Source organism: Ursus americanus, chromosome 11 (assembly GCF_024610735.1).
Source record: "Ursus americanus isolate L20-20 chromosome 11, mUrsAme1.1.p, whole genome shotgun sequence".
NCBI lineage: Eukaryota > Metazoa > Chordata > Mammalia > Carnivora > Ursidae > Ursus > Ursus americanus.
The window spans coordinates 19,312,680-19,326,926 of NC_142137.1; positions in this window are offsets into that span (position 1 = coordinate 19,312,680).

The following is a 14,247-nucleotide window of genomic DNA, read 5'->3' on the forward strand; positions in this document are numbered from 1 at the left end:
ATGAACACTTTATTATTTGACATCCAATCTACATATGCAGTTTACTTCAACCATAGCAAATATCGTGTCTCTCAATCTCAACTACCATTATATATATGGAGGAGATGAAACTTATGAATGGCTGTGGAGTATTTACTTATGTGTTAGATGCTGATGGAATGCTCTCTGTATAATGTATTCTTCACAACAAATCTATACAGTAGATATTATCTTCATTTTGCAGTGGAATAAACTGAGATTTATAGAAGTTAAGCCATGGTGGTCAATCATGTAGGCTTTGCACTTGAGTTGAACTCAGGATCCATAACTTTCTAGTGGTAGCATTTGGGAAAGTTATTTAACTTGTCTAATCTTCAGTTTCATATATATAAAATGGAGGTTATTACTGTATTGAAAGTATAAGATTATTATGGGAAGTTAAATGAGATAACCCAGGTAAAGCAGTTAGTATGCTATTTGACACTTAGTAAGGAACTCTTTAAAAGTCTTTATTTTCTTCTTTTTTCCCCTTTTTCTTCTTTTACTTTTACCAAGTCCGCAGAACAAGTGAAAGGGCTTACATTCTTACCTACTTTATTCTGAATCCGAATACCGGTGCTTTTTATATTATGCACCTCTGCTGATTACTTGTGCTACCAACCACATGTGACAAGGTACAGGCATTATTTTTTTTGTCTTATTGGATAGCTCTATAATATTTTTATTGGGGGATGGTATGAATGTTATTTATTTATTTATTTATTTATTTATTTATTTATTTATTTATTTTCTGCTCAGTGTGCTCCCTCAACTTCTAGCAAGAACATCTCTTTTCTTTGAGGATCTGCTATTTTCTTCCCACCATTACATTTGATCTGGGGGGCTCCAATTTCAGGATCTTGTCCCTATGGCTACAGATGTGAACAAAATGTCTGTCATAGTATTGTATTCTTCTAGATGCAATGATGATTCTGACATGTGAACATGTAACTCAAACTGAGATATTGTAATAGAGTCTGACTTTATCTTTTGGTGTTTGACTGCTGACAAGCTTTTAGGCCTCACTTCTCCCTTATCCCTCCTGCATCACATCTGGGCAAGCTAAGAAAAAGCCCAGTGTTTCTCTTTTGGTGCTTGTGGGAGATTCAAACCACCTAAGTTCCTGCCCAGGCACAGGAACTCTCACTCTGATGCCACCTTCTAATCACAATAGAAACCTCAAGCCAGTCTCCTTTCCTTGCTTTCTCAAGCCATTCTTAAAAATTTTTTTTTAATATTTTAAAAATTTATTTATTTGATAGAGAAAGAGAAGGAGAGCACAAGCAGGGGGAGCCTCAGAGGGAGAAGGAGCAGCAGGCTCCCCATCAAGCAGGGAGCCCAACATGGAGCTCGATCCCAGAACCCTGAGATCATGACTTGAGCCGAAGGCAGACGCTTAACCAACTGAGCCACCCAGGTGCCCCAAGCTGTTCTTTCACTAGCTTGGCAAGCCTGCCCTGGTCTCCCCAGAAAACCTTATATGTAAGTAATAAGACTTTTTCATACTCTCATGGTATATGTGTGCTGTATCATCAGTTTTAACATCTGATCCAAACTTTGGGTAAAGATCCATCCTCCTTCTAAAGAATGACAATAACATATTAAGTGAGTCTCTTGTTCCATTGAATTGTGAGTTCTAATGATATGACTTTTGGCTGCCAGTTGCCATACTTCCTACAACACAGACAGGTCTGAGAGAAGAGCCACCATTCAGAGGGAAGCAGGTCAGTCAGTGAAAGTCTTGATCTACCCACAACTTCCCAGTTACATGAGCCATTAAGTCCCCTTTGTGGCTTAAGTTGATTTGTTGGCCTTAGGAACTTTCGACAAAAGAATCCTGACTTATAGAGGAGAGAACTTCGTTAGGAAAAAATACCTTATTAGGCTTTAGTATTAAAAGGTGAGACCCAAGGCCCTGAGAATTGAAGAAAGTTTTAGAACAGAAGATTGAGTTGCTCTCTATGAGATGGGAAAATATATATAGAATGTCTAGTAAGGATCTTTGAGGTACAATGTGATTCCTTCTCATGATCCCTGCTTTTTAGTAAGGTGTTCTATTCTCATTAACAATTTGATGTAGCTTTTGTGGACATAGACAAAGGGGATGCTGAATTTCCTATTTAGTTTACTGAGGAGGAAGACAGACTCTACCTATGAGAATACAGAGAATGCATGGGGGTTTTTGTGTTTTTTTTTTTTTTCATGGAAAACCTAAAAAATGATTTGGCCTTACACAGGCTATAGAATTAGGATGGGAAATGTGAAACATGGCCCCCACATTCAACATGGAGGAGCCAGTTTCCTTCCTGTGGGTCTCTCAGGAATGAATTTTGATAAATGGAAATAACACTAACATTTACTGAATGGGATATGAACTGTGCAAAACAATAATATTTCCTAAAATTACCTGATGATACTGATCATTTTGGGGTACTCCCTGAAAATATTGATTTTGGACTCCTGCACCCAAATCTTCTGAATCCTATTCCTTGGAGGAGGAGGAGGTCTTAGAATTTGTATTTTTAATGTGTTCCAGATGATTTGTATCACTAAGCAAGTTTTGGAAGCACTGCTTTACACAAATACAAGCTTCTTTGTGGGTGCTATTTTTATTTCTCATTTTACACATGAAATCATTGAGGTTGATTAACTTGCTCAGGATCACAGAACTGGGTGGTGGCAGAAATAAGACTTGAACTTGGTCTTGCCAAACCCTATAGCTTGAGCACTTAAACTTCTATCCTGCTTCTCCCTGAGAATCTATATTAACTGGAATTAATTACTGAGGGAAACCATGGAACTCCAGGTGTTTTACATATATCATATCACATCATATCATATCATATTATTATTATGTTATTTTACATAAATTTGATATATATCTATAAATGCTGTAATATTGGATTTTTAAATTTCCCATATCTGAAAAACACAGCATACCCATAAACCAAAAAAAACCAGACATTTCAGGTCTAGATATCTTGACCCTTTAATATCAAGAGAAGTTTAACACATAAGTAACACATGCTCATAGTTGCTATTATCATAATGGATCTTAGAAACTAAGAACAAATTGAGTTAGTTTGGTGGTGCCTGGAAAGATAGATTTGGCCATTTGCAGGAAAAATGCCCTATCATCTTTTGGGATGGGTTTGGTGAGGTATAGGTTAACTGACTGACTAGTTCAAGAGTCAATCAGTGATGGTGCTGTGTAAAGCAGCATAAACACAAACAAACATCCTGAAGCAGGAATATGTCACCTTGGTAATGACAGGTAATCCTTGAGAGTGGAAATTTGAATAATCTTTAGTGATAAAAACCCTAAGTTAAGAAGAATTTGCCACTCAGAAAGAAAAACAGAAGATTCAGTTTCTAGGTAATTCTAAAGAAGTTGTTGAACTCTGAAATAGGTTGTGGAAGTCGCACTGAGAAGTCAGTGATTGCGAGTTGCATGTGCAGCCAGAGAGCTGCAGTTGCTGGTCTGAGATCTTCCTAGCTTTCCAATAGAATCTATAGGTACTCATAAGGGATGGTGGGAGACTTGAATGATCAAAAGGTGCTGGTTTGGAGAAAACATCAGATCAGTAAGCTAGCTAGCTTTGGTTACAATTGACTATACAATTAGAATGCTGCGAGTAGCCCAAGCCAGTAGACGGCACAGCAGCAAAATGACCCCATCAACACACCAACTACTGTGTGGTCAAATCTTATCAGTGAAGGGCAGTATTACAAGAACACACCTGCCTACATGGGAAGATTTGTTTTCTCTTTGGGAACTGTTATGGGTTGAATTGTTTCTCTTCAAAATTTATATGTTGAAGTTCTGTCCCCCACCCCCAACTCAGCTCCATACCCTAGAAAGTGGCCTTATTTGAAAATAGGGTCATTGCAGATATAATTAGTTAAGATGAGGTCATACTGGAGTAGAATGCACCCCAATCCAAAATAATTAGTGTCCTTGCAAAAAGGAGAAATTTGGACACAGACACATATAGGAAGAACACCATGTGAAGATGAAGGCAGAGATCAAGGTGATGCAGAAGCCAAGGAACACCAAAGATTGATAGCAAAGCCACCAGAAGCTAGGAGAAGAGAATAGAACAGAACCTCCCTCACAGCCTTCAGAAGGAACCAATACTGCTAACACCTTGACCTGGGACTCTTAGCCTCCAGAACTGAGAGGCAATAAATATCTATTATTCTGAGACAGCCAGGTTTTGGTACCTTGCCACAACAGTACTAGCAAATTAATGCAGAGACTATACATGACAATGAGAAAAGCAAAAAATAAAAATCCTCCCTTGGGGGATTTTGAGAATTGTAGAATATAGTTGGCAGTGTGGTATGAGTGAAAAATCAGACAGATCTTGTTTCAAATGTTAGCTTTATCATGTTCTGTGTAGGCATCCACAAGCAAGTTATTTAGCTTCTCTGAGCCTCAATATCTTCATCTAAAAAATGAGGATAGTAATTTGTTTAGCTGTTGTAATGATTAAATAATAGTGCTACTATTTTAATTATGGTTTCAAAAGTGTATTTTCTCCCATTCACTGTTTGATATGCATTATTTCACAACAAACCAATGAATTACGGTTTTTGCATAAATGGAAAAGAGGTTAGGTTCACGGATCCGGTCAGCACTCTTTAAACACAGACCTATCATCTAAGCCCAGGGTCACAAACACTACACCTGCCGCTGTCCTGGGTTGTCCGCCTAGTGAAGAACATATAATGTCTGTTGTGTTTGCTTTTTATCAGTTTTAAACATATGTGTATCTCTCCGCCCCCCGCCCCATCTCTGTCCTTCTCTCTTTCTTTCTCTCTCTCTCTCTCTCTATATATATATATATATATAAAACTTTATTTATATTTTTAAATTTTTTCATTCTACATTCTGATTTGGACTTGCTTACCAGGCTTGTTTCCTTGGTTTCTGGATGGGAGCTTGAATCAGAAGTATGACTCCTTCATGATTCAGGTATCTCCAGCAAAATGATTAAATAAGACTTAACATGGCAATAAATAACAAAGGTATCAGAATTATACCTAATGTATAAATATTTTACTGAATGGGAAAATCACCCCTCAATTGTCTTTTACAGAAAGACTTTTGTTCTTTCTCAAAATACAACAAATTTTGGTATATTAGGCATCACTTTATGATTTAAAATTTGATATGTTTATTTGTCATATCACTATAATAGCTGAGTATAATATTTTGGAGTTTGTATTTTGAATTAATTGCTGCTCTAAAGAAAAAAATGCTGTAAAAAAAAAGCAAAGTAACTTTTATGCTTCATTTAAAGGGAGAATTTACTTATACATAACTTTCATGGCACTATGGTATTAATGGTTTGTTAGTAGATTACACTCTCTTTAAAAGATCATATCTTGTACTCACTGCCTCTCTTTGTAGAATCTATAATAGGGACTTCACAAATTATGTGCATAATAAGGTTTTCTGGTAGTGTGGATCACTTATGCCTAGCATTTAATTGCAAGTATCTTAAAATATTGTATTTCTTTCACTGATTCTATAATTCTTATTTTGAATATGTAAATGTTTTACTCAGCAAACTGGAAAAAACCCCAGTAGTTTTATTCTTACATTATGACTATTTATTAATACCAACATAGAATATGGGTGATCTTCTCCAGCTGTGGAGCATTATTTTCTATCTCAGGAATATCAGGGTCCTTTAAAAGACGAGCTGCATAAGCTTACATTTTGGTTCTCTAATATTATACAGAATTCTGTAAGATGTGGATTGGAAATTTATAACACTAAATTTGGAAGCAGTTTGGTGAAATTTATCCATGCTGTATTTCCGTGGTTCAGTTCTTAGCCTCATTTAGCCTATAAAATCCACATGGGCAATTTAAAGACTTTGCTTAACATTCTGCTTTTAGAGCATGGAACCAAGGCATTTGAGCTATGAATCACCATTTGGTAGTCTTTTCATTTTTGAAGACACTTTGTTCCCTTCAAATAAGCACCAACCTTCAAGAGGATAATTTCCCCGACAAATAATAGTAAGTGCGTGTTAGTGGTTTTCTGTCTTTTGCCTTTGTAAATGATTACCCTTAAAATCCATCGAGAATCCTGCCTGAGTGAAGGCAGTGAGAACTGGCTGGTGATTTTGGGAAAATAGGACCCAGAGGTCTGAGTGCTCATCAGGTAGGAGTATATGGAATATGAGATATTTTTTGCCTTTGTTTTCAAAGGTGACTGACATTTAAGGGAAAAAAAATGAATAGAAAGTAAATTCTGATCTTGAGACAGTTACTCTGGTAGTCACATTTTTTAATTTTAAAATGAAAATAATTCTATAGTTATTGTTTCTTTTGGGAAATCAACATTCAATAATAGAAGTTCTGTCTATGGTTCAATAAATGGCATTTTGTATAAGAGGAAAAGAAGCCTTGGGATCTTCAAATGCTTCATATCATGTTGTACTTGCTGGCATATTTATGTGTAGCGTTTTATAGTACTTCATGAATCTGAATCCTCCAGTCATCTTGGTTTTAAGAACCTGAGGGAAAATTTACTAATTTTTCTAGACCTTGAGTAGCAAGGTTAGAAAATTTAAGGTTACATGCTATAATTTTTAAAACATCAGAGAAAGTGAATTTTAAAAATATATTTGTAATGCTTTTTGAAACATGGTGTTTCTTTCAGTGATTATATTTTTAAAATATAGGGGGTGTCATTGTCAAAACTTATTTTTCCTCTCAATTGTAGAATATATAATTTTAGAAAATTTATTCACCACCTCTGTGATGTTATAGCATAAACTGGCTGTGGAATTAGGCTGCCTGGGCTTGAATCCTTATTAACTTATTATTAGCTATGCAACCTTATTAGCCATATGCAAGTCACATAAGCTCTTCTGTAACCTCATCTGTAAAGTAAGGGTATCACTAGTGCCTATTTCCTAAAGTTTTTATGAAGATTAAATGAGAATGAAACATATAAATCGAGTTCTCACCACAGCACTTGGCATATAGTAAGTCTTCACAGGATTGTGTGATGTTCCCTCTTTCAAGCCTGACAGGGAGTAGAATGAGCAGGGTGCACTGAGACTAAGGGGGTGCCCTCTGTGGTTTATATTTCTATTTGCTTCTCTCTTGCTCATCACTACCTCAGAGAGCCTCTCAGGAAGCCACAGGACATATTATTAGGGATGCCATATAATACTGGAAATGCGTTCGGAAAAATCAGAGTGCTGCTTTTGTATAGTGGTAACCACAAACACAGCATTATTGTCTGGGTAGCAATAGGTAACGTCACCTAGGCTCTTCAGTAGTTAAATTATACAATTAGAAGCACTGTTGAACATACTTTTTACAAAATGGAAGAGAACTTCATACAAGATCCAGCAGAGCTCAAATTTGAATACCCAGCTCTAGTAATGTGCTTCTAAATATAGCTTGGATGCTTGCAATCTGCATGGCTCATCTTCCAGCATGAAGATTAGCATGTGCTCATAGCCATAAAATTGGCAGATATTTAATTTATAGTAACTAGGTTTTTAAATTTAAATGTTAGATTTAATAGGCTAGATAAAATGTAATAATTATGTATGAAAAAATTAATTGAATCTGTTGTAATTCATTCAAATAATGCTCACAATACAGGATAAATGAGAAGTAGATCTTTAAAAATCTCTCACTTTACCTCCTTCAGTAGTTGCACAGCTCTTCAGAGCAATCAGTTTTATGGCATGGTTCTTATTTAACAGATGCACCTGTTTATGCATCCTATGTAGAAGACATCATAGAAAATAATTGAAAGCTTGCATTGTGATGGATGTTGAGATCTGCTCTATTTGGTTCTTTATTTAAGTGCCAGAAAAATATGACCACTTAATTCCCCAAACCAACAATGGATACTTCTTAATTCAGACCCATCTTGCTAGATTTTGTCTTCTCCCTTACTTAGATTAAGCAAAAACAAGCTCACTTTTTAAATTGCTACAGCAGATGATTTTTGTGTTCCATGTCTCGTCCCCTCAACCAATCTGTGATTTCACTCTGGGGTGGGCAGAATGCTAACATGCTCCCCAAGTTCCTAGCCCTTGGTACACACACCTTTTCCCAATTGTTCAATCAATCTCTAATGAAGATACTGCTGTGAAGGGATTTTGCCATTGCAGTTAAAGTCCTAATCAGTTGACCTTAAAATAAGGATATTATTCGACATATCACATGAACCTTTCAAAATTAGAGAGTCCCCCCCCCCCCCCCCGGTGACAGAAAAGAAAGTCAGAGAGATGCACTCCTACTGGCCTGGAAGAAAGCACACATCCATCTTGTGAACTACCTAGGGTGGTTCACATGGCAGGGAAATGTGGGCAGGTTCTAGCAGCCAACAGCAGTCTCTAGCTGACAGCTACAAGGAAAACAGGGACTTCAGTCCTACAACCACAAGGAAGTGGATTCAGCTAGTAACCAGTGAGCTTGGAATAGGACCCAGGGTCAAGAGGAGAACCACAGTCCCAACCAACCTTCATTTTAGTCCAGTGAGACCCTAAGCAGAAAATCTAGTTATGCCTGGACTTCTGCTGACCTGCAGAAACTGCAGACTACTAAATGGGTATTGTCTTAAGCTGCTTGTTGTGGTAATTTAATGCACAGAAATAGAAAACTAATATAACCTTAACTTCTGTGCGTAGTTCTGTGTGAGCCCAGACTCACCTCACAGTGGCAGCATCCTATCTCAAGAGAACTCTGGTGTGTCCATCCTTTTTCTACCCCAGGGTCTTTTTTGGCTCTGTGTAATCACGGGTTGAAAGTATAAGGGTCTTAATGCTCAGGGGGAACCACTAATCCAGTGGAGGCTAGAGCCAGTAAATAAAAGTTCCATTCTAGTGCTCTTCAAGTGGATAATTCCATATATTTCACAGAAGTCCTGGTAGAAGCAAGCCTCTGATGCCTACAACAATAACCTCAACAACTCACTATTTTATTAGCTTGTCCTTCTTCTCAGTCTTACTTTCTTCCCACAATAAACTCACCTACGTTCTCCTGTCAGACTCTGTTTTCATGGAAATCCAAACTAAAAGAGTTATTAGCCTTTAGATGAGCTAGATCAGAAGCAAGTAGACCTTACCTCCTCTAGTATAATATCCCAAAAATATTACCAAGAGATGTAGTACTGAAGATAAAAAGAAAATGTTTCCTGAGCAAATCAGAAAAAGAGAATAATACATTTGGATTGAAGGAGTCAAAATCCGGTGATTGAAATATTCCAGAATCTGCATGTGTGATCATTTGTGTCAACCCCCCCAAAATGAATATTAGAAGTCATTTCATATGCCGAATGCACCATATTTATAAAGTACTTTCATGTATATTACCTCTTTTAATTCCTTTATAATCTAGTGGTTTTTTTTGTGGGATTTTTTGTTTGTTTTTAGTGTTGCAGTGATCTTAGGTCACTCAATAGCTTGTGGTATTCTTTTTGAGCAATAGATGTCACAGTTGTTAATTTAGGATTTTCTTTTTATAATTTAATTTTGGCCTCTAAAGAACATAATTTAAATGCTTCTTCATTTCAAAATTAATTCATGTTTCAATTTTTGTAGTGTGCCAATTCTATGATTGTTAAAAATTCTTTTAATAAATAGAGGCAGTGCATAACTTAGTGGAATATTATAACATTTCTATTGTTGGGAGTCTATTTCTTTAATATTTATCTTACAGTTTGACTTTATAATATTTACCCAATCATTTTTAAGAAATTAGTTCCAAGAGATTTCTATTTGGGATAGTAAGATTTTTAGAACTGTGAGTTTTAAGCAATTCCTGGGTCTTAAATTCTCTGCATTTTGAAGTTTTGTCATTATTTCCAAGATGAATCCTGGCTGATTGTATTTTGTGAAAGGGCCTAACAGAACCATGAAATCTCTTTGGAAAAATTAGACATTCTCTGGAAGGTCATTTCTGTTTCTACATTATGTTCTCTGAACTTCTCTTGCTTAGTTCTTTGCTGGGAGATTTTTTTTTTCTTTTTTAACTTTTGACAGTCATTTCCTGCTGCTTTTTCGAATCTCAAAGTATAGTCCTCTGTTTGAGGTATCACAGCTGGTTGTTACAGAAAAGGTTTTTTATGTTACAATTGGAAGATTATGACTTCAGGCAGGTGAAAGTAGCAAAGAAAATAGAACTCAAACCAAAATCTTTAGTGGGGAAAAATACAAGAAAACATGTAGATGTCCCAAGTTTTCAATTATGTTTCAAAATTATGTTTTAATTATATTTCCCTATGAGCTATCAGAGACAAAAGTATATGATTTAGAATGAAATTTCTCATGATTCAGCTTTCACTACTGTTAACAAAATAAGTTTGAAGATACTGTTTTTGTATTTTTGCTTAAAAAGAAAGTCCATAGTTATATATCCCATCATTGTCCTAGACAATTGAAGGTTAAATTTTGGATATTTTCATGGTTAGTCTAAGTGGCGATTTCCTTTCCAACTCACATGTTTATTTCATTGAACTCTGAAATATATATCGCCATGTCAGAGTGGGTCTAAATCAATAGGGAGCCCCAGTTGCTTAGAAAGCCCAGTTCAAGAGGCCTTCCCTTTGGAATTTAGACGTGGGTTGGGGGAAATTTGGTAAGCTTCCCAACATTTAGTTATAATATGTACTCTTTTCATTCTCATTCTTTTTCTCTGAAAAGGACATTATCCAACAAAATGGCTTAACACAAACCAATAACTTTCACAATTCTAGACCAGGCTACTTCAATATCTTGACATTTCTTTTGGAATTTGCAGCTGTAATTACCACTTTATCAGCTAAGAAATCAACTAGGTAAAAGTTTAAGTACAAAGTTATATCTGGCATGAGAAGATAAATATGTGCTTTGCTAATAACTACATTTAGTAGGATGGAACTCTTCCATAGTTCTATTTGACTATTTTGTAAATTCACAATTACATTTCCCAACCACCCCAGACAAGTGTTGTCGTTTTTTTCTTCTCTGGAGGGCTTAAAGCTTTAATTATTGACATTGATTATACTGTAAATGACCTAATAAAAGAAATCTGAAAAAAAATACATTTTCTTATTTAAGAATAGCAGCAGAATTTGGGGTTTCAGTGAAGATCTTTTTCCTAGTCAAAACCATCTCTCTTACTCTAGAAAAAGCAATATACTGCCTCATCTCTTGTTAAGGACATGGAAAGCCAGTCACTATAATTCCACAAATATTTAGTGAGCATTTGCTATACACCAGATATAGTACTACGTTTCAGGGATGTAAATGAATAAAACATGGTTCTTGTCCTCAGTTAGTTCATAAGGGAAAAGGGAAAGGTAGACAACTAAGTACAAAGTGCTATGATAAAGACAACTAAGTACAAAGTGCTATGATAAAGGTAGACAACTAAGTACAAAGTGCTATGATAAAACAGAATGGTTTTGAAGCTCTGAGGAGTGGGCATTCATTTCAGTATTTTTACTTAATTTTCATTAATAAGATTAGATTTTAGCTGGTCCTTGAAGGGTGAGTATGATTTATCCAGAATGGAAAAGAAAGAAGGGTTTTTCTAGGCAGAGACAAGAATATAGATAAAGCAAGTATGATAGCTTTCCAAAAGAGGAGTCTGGTAGAGAGAGAGCTGTATTAGAGGAGCCCATTTCCATCCTTGCTAAAATTCTTGTGTCCAACAGGATAAACAGAGTAGGCAAATCATTTTTGAAAGCACTATCAAGATAATTCTGAAATGAATTCTACTCCAGCTCATTCCCATCTGGGTACCAAACTGAGAACTAGTTTTGCAATAGAAAGATCATGGACTTCGAACATTTTTTCATGTGTCTGTTAGCCATTTGTATGTCTTCATTGGAAAAGTGTCTATTCATATCTTCTGCCCATTTTTTGATTTGATTATTTGTTTCTCGTGTATTGAGTTTGAGAAGTTCTTTATACATCTTGGATACCAGTCTTTTATCTGTAGTGTCATTTGCAAATATCTTCTCCCATTCCGTGGGCCGCCTCTTAGTTTTTTTGACTGTTTCCTTGGCTGTGCAGAAGCGCTTTATCTTGATGAAGTCCCACAAGTTCATTTTCTCTTTTGTTTCTCTTGCCTTTGGAGATGTGTCATGAAAGAAGTTGCTGTGGCCGATGTCAAAGAGGTTACAGCCTATGTTCTCCTCTATTATTTTGATGGATTCCTGTCTCACGTCAAGATCTTTTATCCATTTGAAGTTTATCTTTGTGTATGGTGTGAGAGAGTGGTCAAGTTTCATTCTTTTGCATGTAGCTGTCCAATTTTCCCAGCAGCATTTATTGAAGAGACTGTCTTTTTTCCACTGGATGTTTTTTCCTGCTTTGTCAAAGATTAGTTGCCCATAGAGCTGAGGGTCCATTTCTGGGGTCTCTATTCTGTTCTACTGGTCTATGTGTCTGTTTTTGTGCCAGTACCAAGGTGTCTTTGTCATCACAGCTTTCAGGGAAATTCAGATCAAAACCACATTGAGATACCACCTTATGCCAGTTAGAATGGCAAAAATTGACAAGGCAAGAAACAACAAATGTTGGAGAGGATATGGAGAAAGGGGAACCCTCTTACACTGTTGGTGGGAATGCAAGTTGGTAAAGCCACTCTGGAAAACAGTGTGGAGGTCCCTTAAAAAGTTAAAAATTGAGCTACCCTATGATCCAGCAATTGCACTACTGGGTATTTATCCCAAAGATACAGACATAGTGAAGAGAAGGGCCATATGCACCCCAATGTTCATAGCAGCATTGTCCACAATAGCTAAATTGTGGAAGGAGCCGAGATGTCCTTCAACAGATGAATGGATTGAGAAGATATGGTCCATATATACAATGGAATATTCCTCAGCCATCAGAAAGAACGATTACCCAACATTTGCAGTAACATGGACGGGACTGGAGGAGATTATGCTAAGTGAAATAAGTCAAGCAGAGAAAGACAATTATCATATGGTTTCACTCATTTATGGAACACAAGAAATAACAGGGAGATCGGTAGGAGAAGGAAGGGAAGAATGAAGGAGGGGTAAACAGAAGGGGGAATGAACCATGAGAGACTATGGACTCTGGGAAACAAACTGAGGGCTTCAGAGGGGAGGGAGGAGGGGGATTGGGATAGGCCGGTGATGGGTATTAAGGAGGGCACATATTGCATGGAGCACTCGGTGTTATACGCAAACAATGACTCATGGAACACTACATCAAAAACTAAGGATGTACTGTATGGTGACTAACATACATAATAAAAAATTAAAAAAAAAAAGAAAGATCATGGACTTTGAAATCATATAGATCTATCACTTGTTAGTTTTATAGCTTTGAGAAGTCTCATCTTTTTGTGCCACAGTGTTTCAATCTATAAAATGGGGATAACTACAACTTTACCAAGTTATTGTTAAGGTATGTAAAAATGGCAGGCACATGTAAAAATCTTGGGAAATTGTAAGCATTCTGTACATGTTAGTTCCTATTTTCTTTTCTGTTTTCCAGCTTATGTGCAAAACACAGAGGTATGAAACTGTACACTTGATTGCAGAACACTGATTAGACTCTAAGGGCTAAACTGTAATACAGATAGGTTTAGAGATCAGAGTATAAAGCTGGACATTTATATTAAGCTTTGTGAAGGGTCTTATTGTCATATAAGAAGTTCAAATTTTTAATATTATGCATGATGGGAAATTTATCAATTTTCAGTTGTAGCATAATAGACAATCCCAAAACTTCATGGCTTAAACTAATAGCCACTTATTAATATGAGCCAAAGGTTTTACTGGCTAATAATACTGATCTGTCCTAGGCCCCACTGAACTTGACTAGACTTGCTATGGGTGGTTGTCTGGGTGGAATGGCCTTACTCATGTGTCTGGTGGTTGCCTGGCTATTAGGTGGAGTGACAGAGAATGTTGGGCCAAGTGTCTTTCATTACCCGGCAGAGCAGTGTAGGCTCATTCACGGAAGGTGACAGGATTCCTAAGAGCAAAGGAATTAGTCTATACCTCTTGATAACAAGACCAGCAATATCACTATTATAAAGGGGGCCTGGTGGAGAATTGCGTGTGTATGTGTGCTTTTGTTTTTATTTTATTTTATGGCAAAAATTATTGAAATGTTTTGTAAAAAATGATAAAATCAAATTTGTATTTAAGGTAATTACTTTAACAGCAGTGGGAAAAACAGTGAGCAGACAAAAAGCAAAATAGCTGTGAGAAGACTT